This window comes from Cnephaeus nilssonii (assembly GCF_951640355.1).
Source record: "Cnephaeus nilssonii genome assembly, chromosome: 18".
Lineage (NCBI taxonomy): Eukaryota > Metazoa > Chordata > Mammalia > Chiroptera > Vespertilionidae > Cnephaeus > Cnephaeus nilssonii.
The window spans coordinates 21,972,458-21,986,896 of NC_137089.1; positions in this window are offsets into that span (position 1 = coordinate 21,972,458).

Consider the following 14,439-nt stretch of genomic DNA (forward strand, 5'->3'; position numbering starts at 1 on the left):
TTGGCAAATGTCTATTTTTATAAAGCATAGTTACTTATTTCAACAGAAAAAGGAGGAAACATACATATAGGTCAGAAAATGAAAATAATTATTAAAATAATGGAACAATAGAATCAAGATTTGCATCTAGAACAAATAAATATATTATTATGTATTAATTGACAATGTGGAAATATTATTACTATGTGCTTATATGTTTATTCTGTCTACCTCACAATCATACGTTCATTAAATTTTATACATGGCATATGGAGTGTTCTCTTTCCCTCAGGAGTTTCCTCCATGAATGAATATGAGTTCCAATGGAATTTCATGAGTACCATTGAGGCAAAATATTGTCTTGTGGGGCACTGTGGGACTGGAATGAGGATCTGAACTGGGACCAAGAGAGTATACTGATAGGACTACTTGTTTCAGAATGGAATATATTATTCACTGAGTTCCATTTCTTGAGATGTTACACGGCCTAATTAAAACAAATGTTTAGCAGAGAATTTTATTCTGTTCTATATAATAAGCAATTATTGTTTCCTAAGTTCATGATCTAACATCTTCAATTGTTTATACTTAAACAGAGGAGAAAATCTATTTTAATTTGTTCTTCTTTGGCTTTACATTGGGAAAGCATAATCACATTTTATTTTAGGTAAATCTTATGCCTTGCTGAGCATCAATATTTCCAGAAAGCCATACATGTGCAAAAAAAAAAAAATCTATGTGCACAGTTACACTTGTCTGATTTTAGAATTAAAGAGAAACAGAGTCAGCCTGAGGCAAATTTGTGATGAAAGAGATAAAATTGTATATCAACTCATCTACTTCCTTTTGTTTGCTTCCAGAATGAGATGCCTTATTTGCTAAGCTTTGACAATCTTCTTCCTCCTTCTCATGATCCCTATCATGTGATCTGCTGATATATTCACTGTACATCCGGTAGTTTGAAATAAAAGAACATTAATAAAATATTAGAGAACTGTTACTTTGTTTTGTAGCCTAAGATGTACACTAATTATGCAATTAATAGAACTAATAAATACTCTATCAAAACCTGACTTGGGAATAAGAAGCCGGGAAAGTGGGCTCATGAAGCCCTAAGATTGTTGCAAGTTTGTATGTGTGTTTGGGACAAGTTATAGGCACATTATAGACCTGATTTTTTTTCTTCTCTTAGTTCCTTAAAAATGTTCTTTTATGAATTACAATATCACTAAATCTTTATGACTGTTAGTACATATATGAAGTCCCTATTATAACAACTTTTCTTACTATGGAGAGTCTTAAAGTGCAGTCTGCCTATGACAGATGGACCTAGAAACTCAGGCCAAGATGTTCGAAAGCTCACAGCTACTATTATAATAATACTGAGGTTATTTGCCTTTTCCATTATATTGACATTTGCACTGATAGAGCAAAAACAATGATGAAGAAAACTGCTGGTGGCTTAATAGAAACCAAGATAGTGGTCCCAAAATGTAGTAGTTGTCATTTTGTACTTCACTGTCAGGATGTCTATCATTTTTTAAACAAACAAAAACAGTTTCATTTAAGAGTGTCCTTGTAGAAAATGGAAAAAATAATTGTACTTACCCTCACCCCTTGAGTAAATATGTTTTCAATATTTTGAGTGACAAAAGGGCAAGTCCTGTAAAGCACCTACCTGATCATAGGTAAAAATGATGGTTGTTTTTAAGAACAATTCTGTGATTGTGAGACTTGTGAGCTGAATTAGCCTTTTTTTTCTTTTTTTTTTACAGAACACCATTTTTATTTAAGAAAACAACTAACTGTAATTATTCACACTTGGGTATTCAACTGACATTTTCTGGCACACACAAAAATAAAGTGAAAGAAATGAGTCTGGCTATTGTGAAAAGCAAACTATGATACTTATTTCCAACAATAAGATTCAAGCTTTCAAGAGAAAATTAGATTTTGGCGAAACTTATGTTACTGGGTGATTGACAGCTTTCCAATACTTTCAGTCTCTTTTGATGAGGGCAATGTAATAATGATTGTGGTTTTTTGATACAATGAATTTTGTTAAAATATGGGAGATCTGTCTAATTCAATGAAGCAATATTTTCCATATGACCAATTCATGATATTGCATTGCATAAAGTTAAAAAATGAAATAGCAATGAAATATATTACAAAATTATGCATACTAAATGATCCAGTCAAAGTGTAAAAAATAATTCCACATTGCAACACACCTTAAGAAATGCACACTTCTTGAGTGTTGGTATAATATCGAAGAGAAGTTTTGATAATTATCTTTAAAATATATTATAATACACATCCCTTTTTCTACCTCCTATCTATATAAAACCAGATTATTTTCATATATTTCTACCAAAAAACACATCATCATATACTGAAATGCAGACATAGTTATGAGAAACCAATTACCTTCTATTAAGCCATATATTTTAAAAGTTTCAAAAGATGTAAGCATTGCTTTCTTAGTCATTTTATTTTTTTATTTTAGAAAACAGCTGTTTTTTTCATAAAATATTTGTAGTTTATAATAACTACATTGGGTTTGTTATTATATTTAATAAGTTATAAATGAGCATTTTAAACCATTTTTATTTTCTAATGTAATATAAATAAACATAATCCAAAGACACATGTTCTCTCTGACATCCTCAAAAAATTTCAAGAGTATAAAGGATTCCTAAGAACAAAAATAGTGAAAGCCAATGCATTATTACAGCTTTACCTTCACAGAACTTATGTCTTCATATTTGACCTGTAGCTGAGCTAGTTGGTAACAAAAATTCTCCAGTAAGACACAACTTAGTCATCTCTCATGTGTGAATTTTATATTTTTATTTATTTTTTTCTTTATTGATTAAGGTATTACATATGTGATCTTATTCCCCCCATTGCCCCCTCCAACCCGCACCCCAACTCATGCCCTCATCCCCCTGGTGTCTGTGTCCATTGGTTGGGCTTACATGCATGCATACAAGTCCTCTGGTTGTTCTCTCCCCCTTACCCCCACCCTCCCCTACCTTCCCTCTGAGGTTTGACAGTCTGATCGATGCTTCTCTGTCTTTGGATCTGTTTTTGTTCATCAGTTTATGTTGTTCATTATATTCCACAAATGAGTGAGATCATGTGATATTTATCATTCTCTGACTGGCTTATTTTGCTTAGCATAATGCTTTCCATTTCTATCCATGCTGTTGCAAATGGTAAGGATTCCTTCTTTTTTATCGCAACATAGTATTCCATTGTGTAGATGTACCACAGGTTTTTAATCCACTCATCTGCTGATGGGCACTTAGGCTGTTTCCAAATCTTAGCTATGGTAAATTGTGCTGCTATGAACATAGAGGTGCATATATCCTTTCTGATTGGTGTTTCTAGTTTCTTGGGATATATTCCTAGAAGTGGGATCACTGGGTCAAATGGGAGTTCCATTTTTAGTTTTTTGAGGAAACTCCATACTGTTCTCCACAGTGGCTGCACCAGTCTGCATTCCCACCAGCAGTGCACGAGGGTTCCTTTTTCTCTGCATCCTCGCCAGCACTTGTAGTTTGTTGATTTGTTGATGATAGCCACTCTGACAGGTGTGAGATGGTACCGCATTGTCATTTTGATTTTCATCTCTTGGATGATTAGTGACTTTGAGCATGTTTTCATATGTCTCTTGGCCTTCCTTTTGTCTTCTTTCGAAAAGTATCTATTTAGGTCTGTTGCCCATTTTTTGATTGGGTTGTTTTTTGTTTGTTTGTTTTTAATATATTTTTATTGATTTCAGAGAAGAAGGGAGAGGGAGAGAGAGATAGAAACATCAATGATGAGAGAGAATTATTGATCGACTGCCTCTTGCATGCCCTCTACTGGGGATCAAGCCCTCAACCTGGGCATGTGCCCTTGACTGGAATCAAACCTGGGACCCTTCAGTCCACAGGCCCATGATCCATCCACTAAGCCAAACCAGCTAGGGCTGATTGGATTGTTTATCTTCCTTTTGTTAAGTTATATGAGTTCCCTGTAAATGTTGGAGACTTTATAATTTTAAACATGGAATTTAAAAGGAGAAATAATGTTACGTGATAATCGTATGATTTCAGTAGATACTAAAATTTGATGTTAAAATATTTACAGGTCTTAATCAAGTTTTGTTAAAGATTTTTTTTTTTAACTCTGAGTAAATCACTAAAGCTTGTTACATTTCTGTTTCCCGTTATAAAAACTGCCTCCACTATTCTTATTAAAATATAATGTGTGTCAGGAGAATTAATTAACAAAAAACTGTCAAATAATTTTTCATCTGTTGATGCCACTGAAATCCTAAGTTATAATAAAAAAATTCCAATGACATATAAAAAGTTAATAAAAATATTAAGATGATATGTAGAAGCAATAAAATATTAAAATTTAAAGTATTTCATATTGTTTAATTAATTTAAAGATGAAGAAGAAATATAACCATGCATGTATTCATACAATTGAATATAGAAAAAATATTGTACTGGTGAGAGATATCTTTTGGAGAAAAATTAAATAATAAAATAGTATTCCATGTAAAATATTCCAGATTGCAAGAACCAAGGTATATAAATGACTTTTCAAGAAAAAGTAGCAGGAAGTTTCATTACATAAACAATAAGAATGAAAAGTATCCATAAAAATATCAGGAATACTTAGAAAGTTCCCTAACATATATGTCTTGGGAACCTTATATAATTTCCAAATCTAAAATCTACATTGAAATTAAATAAAACATACTTTATCTTGAGAATTCTAATTTAATGAAATTTCTATCTTATATTTGTTGAGCTTTGTTATTTTACATTTATTTCATATTATAGTCATTTTAAAAAAATATTTTTTTATTGGTTTTAGAGAGAGGAAGGGAGAGGGAGAGAGAGATAGAAACATTAATGATGAGAGAGAATCATCATTGATGGGCTGCCTCCTGCATGGCCCCTACTGGGGATCTAGCCTGTAACCAGGGCACATACCGTGACTGGGAATTGAACTCTGACCTCCTGATTCATGGTTTGATGCTCAACCACTGAGCCACACTGACCAGGCTCATATTATAGTAATTTTAAGAGTCAGGTGCAGTCTTGCTGGGTATAAAAAACCAACACTATTTCAAGGACTTGAAATGGCATTGTGCAGTATAACTGTCTTTATATATGTTTTATATATTTGTCTAGGCAATTAGATCTGAGGAGTAAGATAATGGTGGTAATGGTATCTAACACTTCTTGAGGATCCAGTATACACTGGCATAAAGTATTGTCTGGTATCTGTAAGTTTGGAACTACTCTGTGCTATAGAGATCGAAATAACTAACAAGGACACATTCACCTCTGCCTTTGTATCCTCTCGGATAAAGAACACCATGACACATTAGGAATAAATTCTTCACCTGGCAGATTATTAAGCACATGGTATTCAAGTCAATAATATAGGAATCAAACTAGATCCCATGACTAAACTGATTCAAATAACTTTATAAAATATACACAGTATCTAAATTTATAATAATTTAATCAGTTGTCCCTCAGCAATTGTATTCCTATTAAAAAACAACAACAACAACAAAAAACCTACGAACCACCCAAAGGGAGATAAAAGGGTTAGAAAGAAAATACCTTACCAGGTTAGCCAGCTCGCTGCTATATTTGTAAATCCTAATTGGGCTAATCTTGCCTTGTTACATATGAAATATTTCATTCCTTCCTCCTAACCAACCTGAAAAAAAACCCTAATTTTAAAATTTTGCATAAAAAACAAGGGGAGCCCTGGCCTGGTGGCTCAGTTTTTTGGAGCATCGTCTCATAAACCAAAAAGTTGTGGGTTCCAGCCTAGGGCAGGGCGTGCACGGGAGGTAACCAAACCAATCGATGTTTCTCTCTCTCTTTCTCTTCCTCTATATAAAGTCAATGAACATATCCTCAGGTGAGGATTAAAAAAAAAAGAAAAGGGGGTGGGTGGGAATGTACATTTTCCCCTTTCCCACCTTTATCTTCATTTACCCGAAGTCAGATAAGTTTGTACAAAGGAGACTAAGTAATCCAATGAAGTGGGAAAAATAAAAACGTAAAAAAAGTTTTATGCAAATAATGATAATTTAGGACAAGAACATCTTTTAGAGCACAAAAAAAGAATGAGGGGGGTGGATTTTATTTTATATCTCTTTGTCTGAGTTAATTTCCAATTAACTTACAAGTTTAGGCTTCCAGTATATGCAAAAGCAACGATTTCAGCAATTCATGTTTGGGAAGGAGGTCTTTTGGTTACACCACACAGCCTCATGTAAGTTGTCTTTTTTAGTCTGTTTCCTTATTTGTTTGGCTAATCAGATGTTCTCCACAACAAATTCAAGAAAAATGAAATACCTATTTCCCTCACCTTCTTTACCCTATGTCATTAAAGAGAGAGTAGGTAGGAGAATTAACATAGTTATATAGAATGTGATTTTAGGGGTTAAACAAAAAACTTTCATGGCCCAAAGCTTTTCTGAAATAAAAGGCTTACTGAGCCAAATGATAGGCAGAAAAGGGCCAGGTCCTGGGCAGGAAGTCTACACCTCCCGCAGCAGGGATAGGTAGAAAAGGCAAGCGTGTCCATGGCTCTGGAGTTGAGGGGCTCTTTGATGAAAAGAGATTGGTAAAGAAAGACATATGTTGTTTGGAAAGAATTTGCATTCGCTATAGGTAGAGGAGGTTGGAGAAGGTGAAGCAGGGCTAGTTCTGGGATAGGTACATAGTCCGTCAAGAATAGTTTACTCCTTTGGGTTGGGAGTGGACACTTCTGGAAAGTTCATGCCTCAGTAAGAAGCAGAGATACTTGGTGGGCAGTGATGCCTGACTGTTCTATTTAATCTTGGAAATAGCCACCTGGAAGTGAATCCGAAGTTTCAACATGCACTCAGGAATGTAAACAATCTTTGGTTGGTTTTGCCCTGTAGTTGTAACAGATTAGCATCTCTTGTCTCTTCTGCCTACCCTCCAGCCTGCTGCAATTTAATTTAGGGCAGTTCAGAGTTTTATTCTGGTCACAAGTGAAATGTCAAATTTCTGATGCTCATTTAGTAAAAACAACAACAACAAAAACACCCACTAAAAAAAAAAACAACAAAAACCCTTAATATACGTCAATCACTATACTATAAAAAAGGAAGAAAGAGAAACAGATTTTTGAGCTAATGGTCAACATGTAGGTAGAAACAATCTTTTTACCTTTTGTTTTTATATGTGGTAAGGATGGCTAAATATATTTAGTGTAATTACCATACTTCTATTTTGTACCGTGCTCGATGTTGGGAAAACAAAGATACCAAAGCCTGCGGTCTAGAAGGAAGACAGGTATGTTAACAAGTAAAATGAAGCTAATTGCCTTACTGGGGTCAATGTCCTACAGGAAAAAATGTAAATTGTACCTACTTGAGCACACAGGATACAATTCATTATATGTGTGTATGTCTGTGTATATTTATTTATATGTATGCATATCCTTTGCCATTCTGAAGCTAATTTAAAGACTTACTAGGCATAGTATGAACTTCTGTGATCTAGCTGAAACATTCTTATTTAAAAAAAAAACAAGCACACATACACAAAAAGCTGTCTTTGTTGGTTGTCTTTTCAGATTTTACTATCCAAATATGCATATGGTTAAACTTTTGAAACTCTTTATAATTTATCTTGAAGTGTAAATGCCGTTTTGGACAATAATCAACTTTGTTTTGTTCCAATATTGTATTTTTATGAATTCAGTCACTTTCTTTCTCATGATTGAAAGCTAGACTGCCATAAAATTCTCTGTGATAATATAAATTTTTATCTGTGCTTTCATCAGGTACACATGAGACAACTTGGAAGTAAATTTTTAATTTAATTTTATGTACATTCAATTTAAATGTAAGTAACCACATGTAGCTTATGGCTTCCCTATTGTATAGCACAATACAAAGCTTTGATCCTGCAAATAACTTTTTCCACTTAAACTTTTTTACTGGTTCATCCTCATCAAATAAGTCTATTTACATATATTAAACAAAGAAGTCCTTATTCAATCTCAAAACCATTCTAGTATGGACCTACTTTTCTATGCTAATTTTTTTTTCTCAAAGAATAATCCAGTTTTATGTAGTCCCACTTGTTTATGTTGCCTGTGCTAATGCTGTCATATCTAGGAAGTCATTGCCAAGGCCAATGTCATGAAGCTTTTACCCTATGTTTTCCTTTAAACTTTTATTGTTTCAGGTCTTATGTGTGAGTCATTAAGTTCTTCCCTGTTTTATTTAAATACAGTTGACATACATCACTATGTAAGTTTAAGGTGTACAGCATAATGGTTTGAGTTACATATTTTGTGACATAATCACCATAGTAAGCTTAGTTAGCATTTATCATCTCCTATGGACACAATAAAAAGAAAAAAAAGAAATTACCTTGTGTTGAGAACTCGTAGGATCTACTTTCTTAACAGTTTTCATGTACATCATCACACAGTAATGTTTATTATAGTCAGCAGGTTGCACGTTACATCCCTCGCACTTACCTTGTAACTGGAATTTTGTACCTTTTGACCTGCTTTCTCCAATTCCCCCACTCCTATCCCCTGCCTCTTGTCACCACAAGTGTGATAGCTTTTTCTATAACCTTGGGGTTTTGTTTTTTTCTGTTATTTATTTATATTCCACATATCATTGAGAGCATGGATTATCTGTTTTGTTTCTGTCTTATTTCACATAGCATAATGCTGTTACGTCTCATTCTTGTTGTCTCAAATGTCAGAATTTTCTTGTTTTATATGACTTAATACAAAATGTGTGTATATGAATATATATACTGAGTGGCCAGATTATTATGCTCTCTGAACGCATAATAATCTGGCCACTTGGTGTATTTGTATCTCTAAATGGGTACCAAAAGTATTCTAGACTTTTGCTGGAGATCAACCACCTATTTGCCCTGAGCTTTCTATCAGCCAGTGCAAAGGGGAAAACTGATCAGGTGCATGACTTATAGTATCTTTGATATCAAATAAATGAGGTACTCAAGGGAAGTATACTGAGTGGCCAGATTATTATGCGTTCAGAGATCATAATAATCTGGCCACTCAAAATATATATATATATATATATATATATATATATATATATATATATATATATATATATATAAAATCACAATTTCTTTGTCCATCCATTCCACAATGGACACAGGTTGTTTCCATGTCTTGGCTATCCTATCTAATAAAAGGGTAAGGGTAATATGCAAATTAACCATCACTCCATCACAAAGATGGCAGCACCCATAGCCACAAGTTGGCAGCGCCCAGTCCCCTCAGCCTCGCTGGAGTCCCCTAGTCCTAGGGGGGGCTGCTGCTGAGAGCGGGCAGCATGATCGGCCTGGTGGAATGCTTGCTTTGTCGCCATGGTACAGAGGGCCTCTGGGCAGCGGGCGCAGAGCGGCTGGGGCGGGACGCTTGCTTTGTTGCTGCGGCGATGCCCCAGCCTCAGAGGGCCTCTGGGGGACAGGGGGGCCGGCCCACAGCTTCTGTGACCGAGTGCAAGCCCAGAGAGGAGATGGTGGGCCCACCTCCCACGGAAGCAGTGCGGCTCCCTCCCGGCTCCTGCGGAAGCTGCAGGTGGCCTACTGCGTGCGATATCGCGCGATGGACTACGAGCTGTAAATAATGCTGCTGTGAACATGAGGGTACAGATGTCTTTTTGAAGGAATGCTCTCGTTTAAAAGATTTTGAGGCTTTTTTTGTGTGGTGAAAGATAAGGAACCTATTTCATTCTTTTGCATGTGGATGTTCATTTTTCCCAGCAGCATATTTTTGAAGAGACTGTCCTTTCCCCATTGTGTGATTTTGGCACCCATCAAACTAGAAAGCTTCTGTACACAAAGGGAACAATCAACAGAGTGAAAAGGCCACCTACAGAATGGGAAAATACTTGCAACTCGTACATCTAATAAGAGATTGAACTCCAAAACATATAACTAACTCCTACAATGTGATAAAAATTAACCCAATTAAAAATGGACAAAGGACTTGAATAGATATTTTTCCAATGAAGATATACAAATGACCAACAGGTATGTGAAAAATGTTCACTGACACTAGTTATCAGGGAAATGCAACATAAAACCACAGAGATATCATGTCACATGTGTTAGGATGCTGTTATTAAAAATAAAAAAAGGACAAGTATTATGGAGGTTGTGGAGGAATTAGAACCTTGCACACTGTTAGTGGGAATGTAAAATGATACGGCCACTGTAAAAACAAACAAACAATATGGAGGTTTCTCAAAAAATAAATACTAAAACTACAATAGGATTCAGCAATCCAACTTCTGGGTATTTATCCAAAAGAATTGTAAAGTTATCAGCCCTCCTATGTTTATTGCAGCATCTCTGACAATAGCCAGGATGTGTAAATAACTTATCCATTATCAGATGAATAGGTAAAGGAAATGAGCTATGGACATACTGGAATACTATTTGACCTTAAGAAGAAGGAAATTCTTCAATATGTAACATGGATGAACCTTGAGGAAATTATGCTAACTAGAACAAGCCAGTCACAGAAAGACAAATAATGCATGACTCCACTTATATGAATCATCTAAAATTCAAATTAATGGAATCAAAGAGGGAAATGTTGGTTGCCAGAAATTAGGAGAAGGGGGCAATGAGGTGTTTCTAATCAATATGCATGAAATTTCAGTTAAACAAGATGAATAAGTTCTAGAGATATGCACAGCATTGTACCTTGAATCAACAATAATGTATTATAAAAAAATTAGGAAAGTAGGTACCATGTTAAATGTTCTTAGCACAATATAATAAAATGTAGAAAAAGAAAAAATAAGAATCACTTATAGTCACTGTTTTAACCTCCTCATATCTTATTTTTTTCTTCAACCCATTCCAATCAATCTTCAATCCTTGCTACTCCACAAAACTGTCTTTTAAAAAGGTCAACATGACTGTTTGTAAAGTCCAAAGGTTATGTTTCCCCTTGTTCTCATCTTAATCAACTCCTCAACAGCATGCAACACAGTTAAAGTACTCCCTATCTTAATTTAACATCTGTGACTCAATTTTCTGATTTTCTTTTAACTTCATTGTATCCTGTTTCATTTCTTGTATTTGATTCTCTTCCTCTCTCCACCAATAATGTTAGTGTCCCCTAAGTCAGTCTTGTTCAAGTCTCACGTAGATGTTGTCTCAAATGATATCATTTATTACCATGTGTTTACATATGAAATACCATCTATATCCAGGTGACTGCAAAATTTACATTTGTTTGCACTTTTGTTCACTTTATATATGTTTCTTTCCGAATAAACTTTTAAAAAAGCATATAGATATATAGATATATAGATATATAGATATATAGATATATAGATATATAGATATACTCTTTTTAAAAAGTATACATCCAGTTCCTAACCCATTCATTGAAACTAGAATCAGAAAATCCAAACAACCTTTATCAGCTGACACTGTCTAAACCTCTCTGAATCCATCATTCACTGTTTCCCAGGTGCAGATACACAGGGATTGATTCACTTTCTCACATATGGAACACTCTTTCCCGCTGTAGAGCGTTTGTGGAGCTGGAGGAGTTGGCCTCTTCACTAATTCATGTGTTATGGCAATGGCCATGTCAGTAGTGCCGCTCTCTCAGGAGATCCCCCACTCCAACCTGTTTTGTTTTCTTCCTAGCTCTTAATATCTGTAATTATTGTATCTGTTTATGTGCTTATTGTCTTCAGTGCACATAACAATATCAACCCTGTAGGGTTGTTGTGGTGAAGAATAAATTAATTAATATAAATCACATGTTCAGAATAGCATATAGTAAATGCCTAATATATTTAACTATTATTTCTGCAATAGAATGCAAATATCTCAAGACTAGAAATGTGTCTTATTTTGGTCCAGCAATTTGGTCTACAAATTCAGCATATGTAGCTCATGATAGTCATTAAATCAACATTGGTAGGATGAATTACTATAACTGCAAGTGACAAGAGGATTTTTTTTTTTTTTTAATTTAGAGATCATTTCCAGGGATGATTCAGAGGTCTGAAAATAAGATCTGCATGAAAAAAAAAAGTTAATGGAATTTTAACTATTCAACCTAGAATAAAGGAAGCCAAGTGTGGTTGTGAATAGTTAAATAACTATATAAAAGCAATCGCATCATTGAATTCAGCCACATAACTTCTATTTATTTAAGTTGTGAGAAAAAGACTGGCCATTAAGAGACAAAAATAATGATTGTTTTATGGAGTTTTCACTTTGTACCAGTTCAAGTTGATGTTATAAAATTGAGCTAATAGAGATGACCAGCTGTTTTCCATTTCTTCTAAAGATAAAAATAAATAAATAAAGACAAACTCAAACGAAGTCAGAAGAATAAAGGATAACTAAAAGGAAGGCATTCCTTACTGTGAAAGTCCTTGTAACTCATTCCAATGAATTGTAAAAGTAAGGTCATTAAAAACTTCTTTTCAATTTCATTTTCACATCTCTGTGAGAATATATCCACATACCTTATTCAGATGGGGAGACCAAGCAGATATTCTCCACAACCTTTATATGACTTTGGTTCTTTGTCATAATTTTAAAGATTCAATGTAAGATTTACAAATAAATTAGTAGTTATAATAAAGATGTAACAAAATATTTCTGTGAAATCCGGAGTGCTTTGTAGTGAAAGAGTACATGATGTTTCTACAGGCAAATAAAATTTGGTTACTCCTAGAACAATTTTATTTCTCAGAGCAACAAATCAAACCATGCAAGCATTCTTAAAAGTTCAGTCCAGTTTTGTACTAACAATTGAATATCTTAAGTAAATGGTTAAGTTGTTTAATTTGTTTATGATAAATAGGTTATATTGAAATTCATTTGTATTTGCTGATTTTAACATTCACCATAGGTCCCTCTTAATATCTTACTTGACCAGTTAAGCTGAGAAGACTAGCCATTTTATTTTTTAGATTAAACTAAAAGAAGCAGCATTTGAGTATTTTAATGATATCAAGTTCTTATCAAATTATATCTAAGGATTTTATAATGACATTAAATATCAGCTTAGATTCTCACAGAAATGTAGTCAGGTTTTTTCCTTCAGCATAGAAAATTTAATTATTAACTAAAATAATGTGTATTTTTAAAAATATATTTTTATTGATTTCAGAGAGGAAGGGAGAGGGATAGAGAGAGAAATGTCAATGGTGAGAATCATTGATCGGCTGCCTCCTGCACACCCCCTACTGTGGATCAAGCCCACAACTTGGGCATGTGCCCTTGACCCGAATTGAACCTTGAGTTCACAGGCTGATGTTCTATCCACTGAGCCAAACCAGCTAGGGCAATAATTTGTATTTTTAAATACTATACATATAGTGAATACTTTCTATATTACTTAGCATTGCCTAATGATAGGAAGGCAACTTAACAAAAGGCAGTAAGATATTGCATCGATTTTTTTTGAGGAAAAAAAGATATTTTCTAGATATATTTTGTCTGAATATGTATTGATTTATATATTGTTTAAGTAGGCATTTGTATTGGTCAATCATAGTGTTTTCAATAGTCTAAATCATGCTATTTTAAAAATAATTATATATTATCATTAAAATGATAAGAAATTGTAGTTCAAGAGAAGATAGAAGAAATGTTAGTGTCATAAAAACAATGGATGATACATAAACCTAAATGTGCAATATATATCCCCCTTATATGGTAAAGATAATGAAGAGCTCTTATTGTAAATCTGTTATTCCCCATTACTCCATGCTGCTTCTCCATAAAGGACACATAAGACCATTTAGCTCCAACTGAAAAAAGCACAAATTTTAACTTACAGTAGTGTTTCCTTATACATCTTTGGTTCCCTTGTACAGAGCAAAAAGTAGGCTTTGGATGAGATTACATCATTGTAAAAATTGAAAAGTGATGATACCATATTTTATATCCAATTAGATCTGCTTCTACCATGAAGCTACATGTTTACAATATCAATTTTGAGGCATAAGGGGAGGTACATACTATTTAGGCCCCAATACAGGAATGCAGCATTAACCTCTCCAGTGATACAATAACAAAACCTAGTACCCATTTTCTAATCATATTTCTCTGTGGCATAATTATTTGTCTTTCCCTAGGACAATGTTCTCACCTGGAGAGACATAATGCCTGTGGATATTTTGGGATGTCACGGTTGGAGGTGGGGGATGTTGCTACCAGCACCTAATCGGTAGTGGCCAAGGATGCTGTTACATATCCTACAGTGCACAGGCCAGCCCCTCACAACAAAGAATTTCCTGGCCTACGATGTCAAACAGTGCTGAAGTTTGAGAAATGCTGCCCTAGTAGACTGTGGGCTGTCTATAGGAAGTTGAGATGTTTCGTGTTGCATCTATAGGACCTA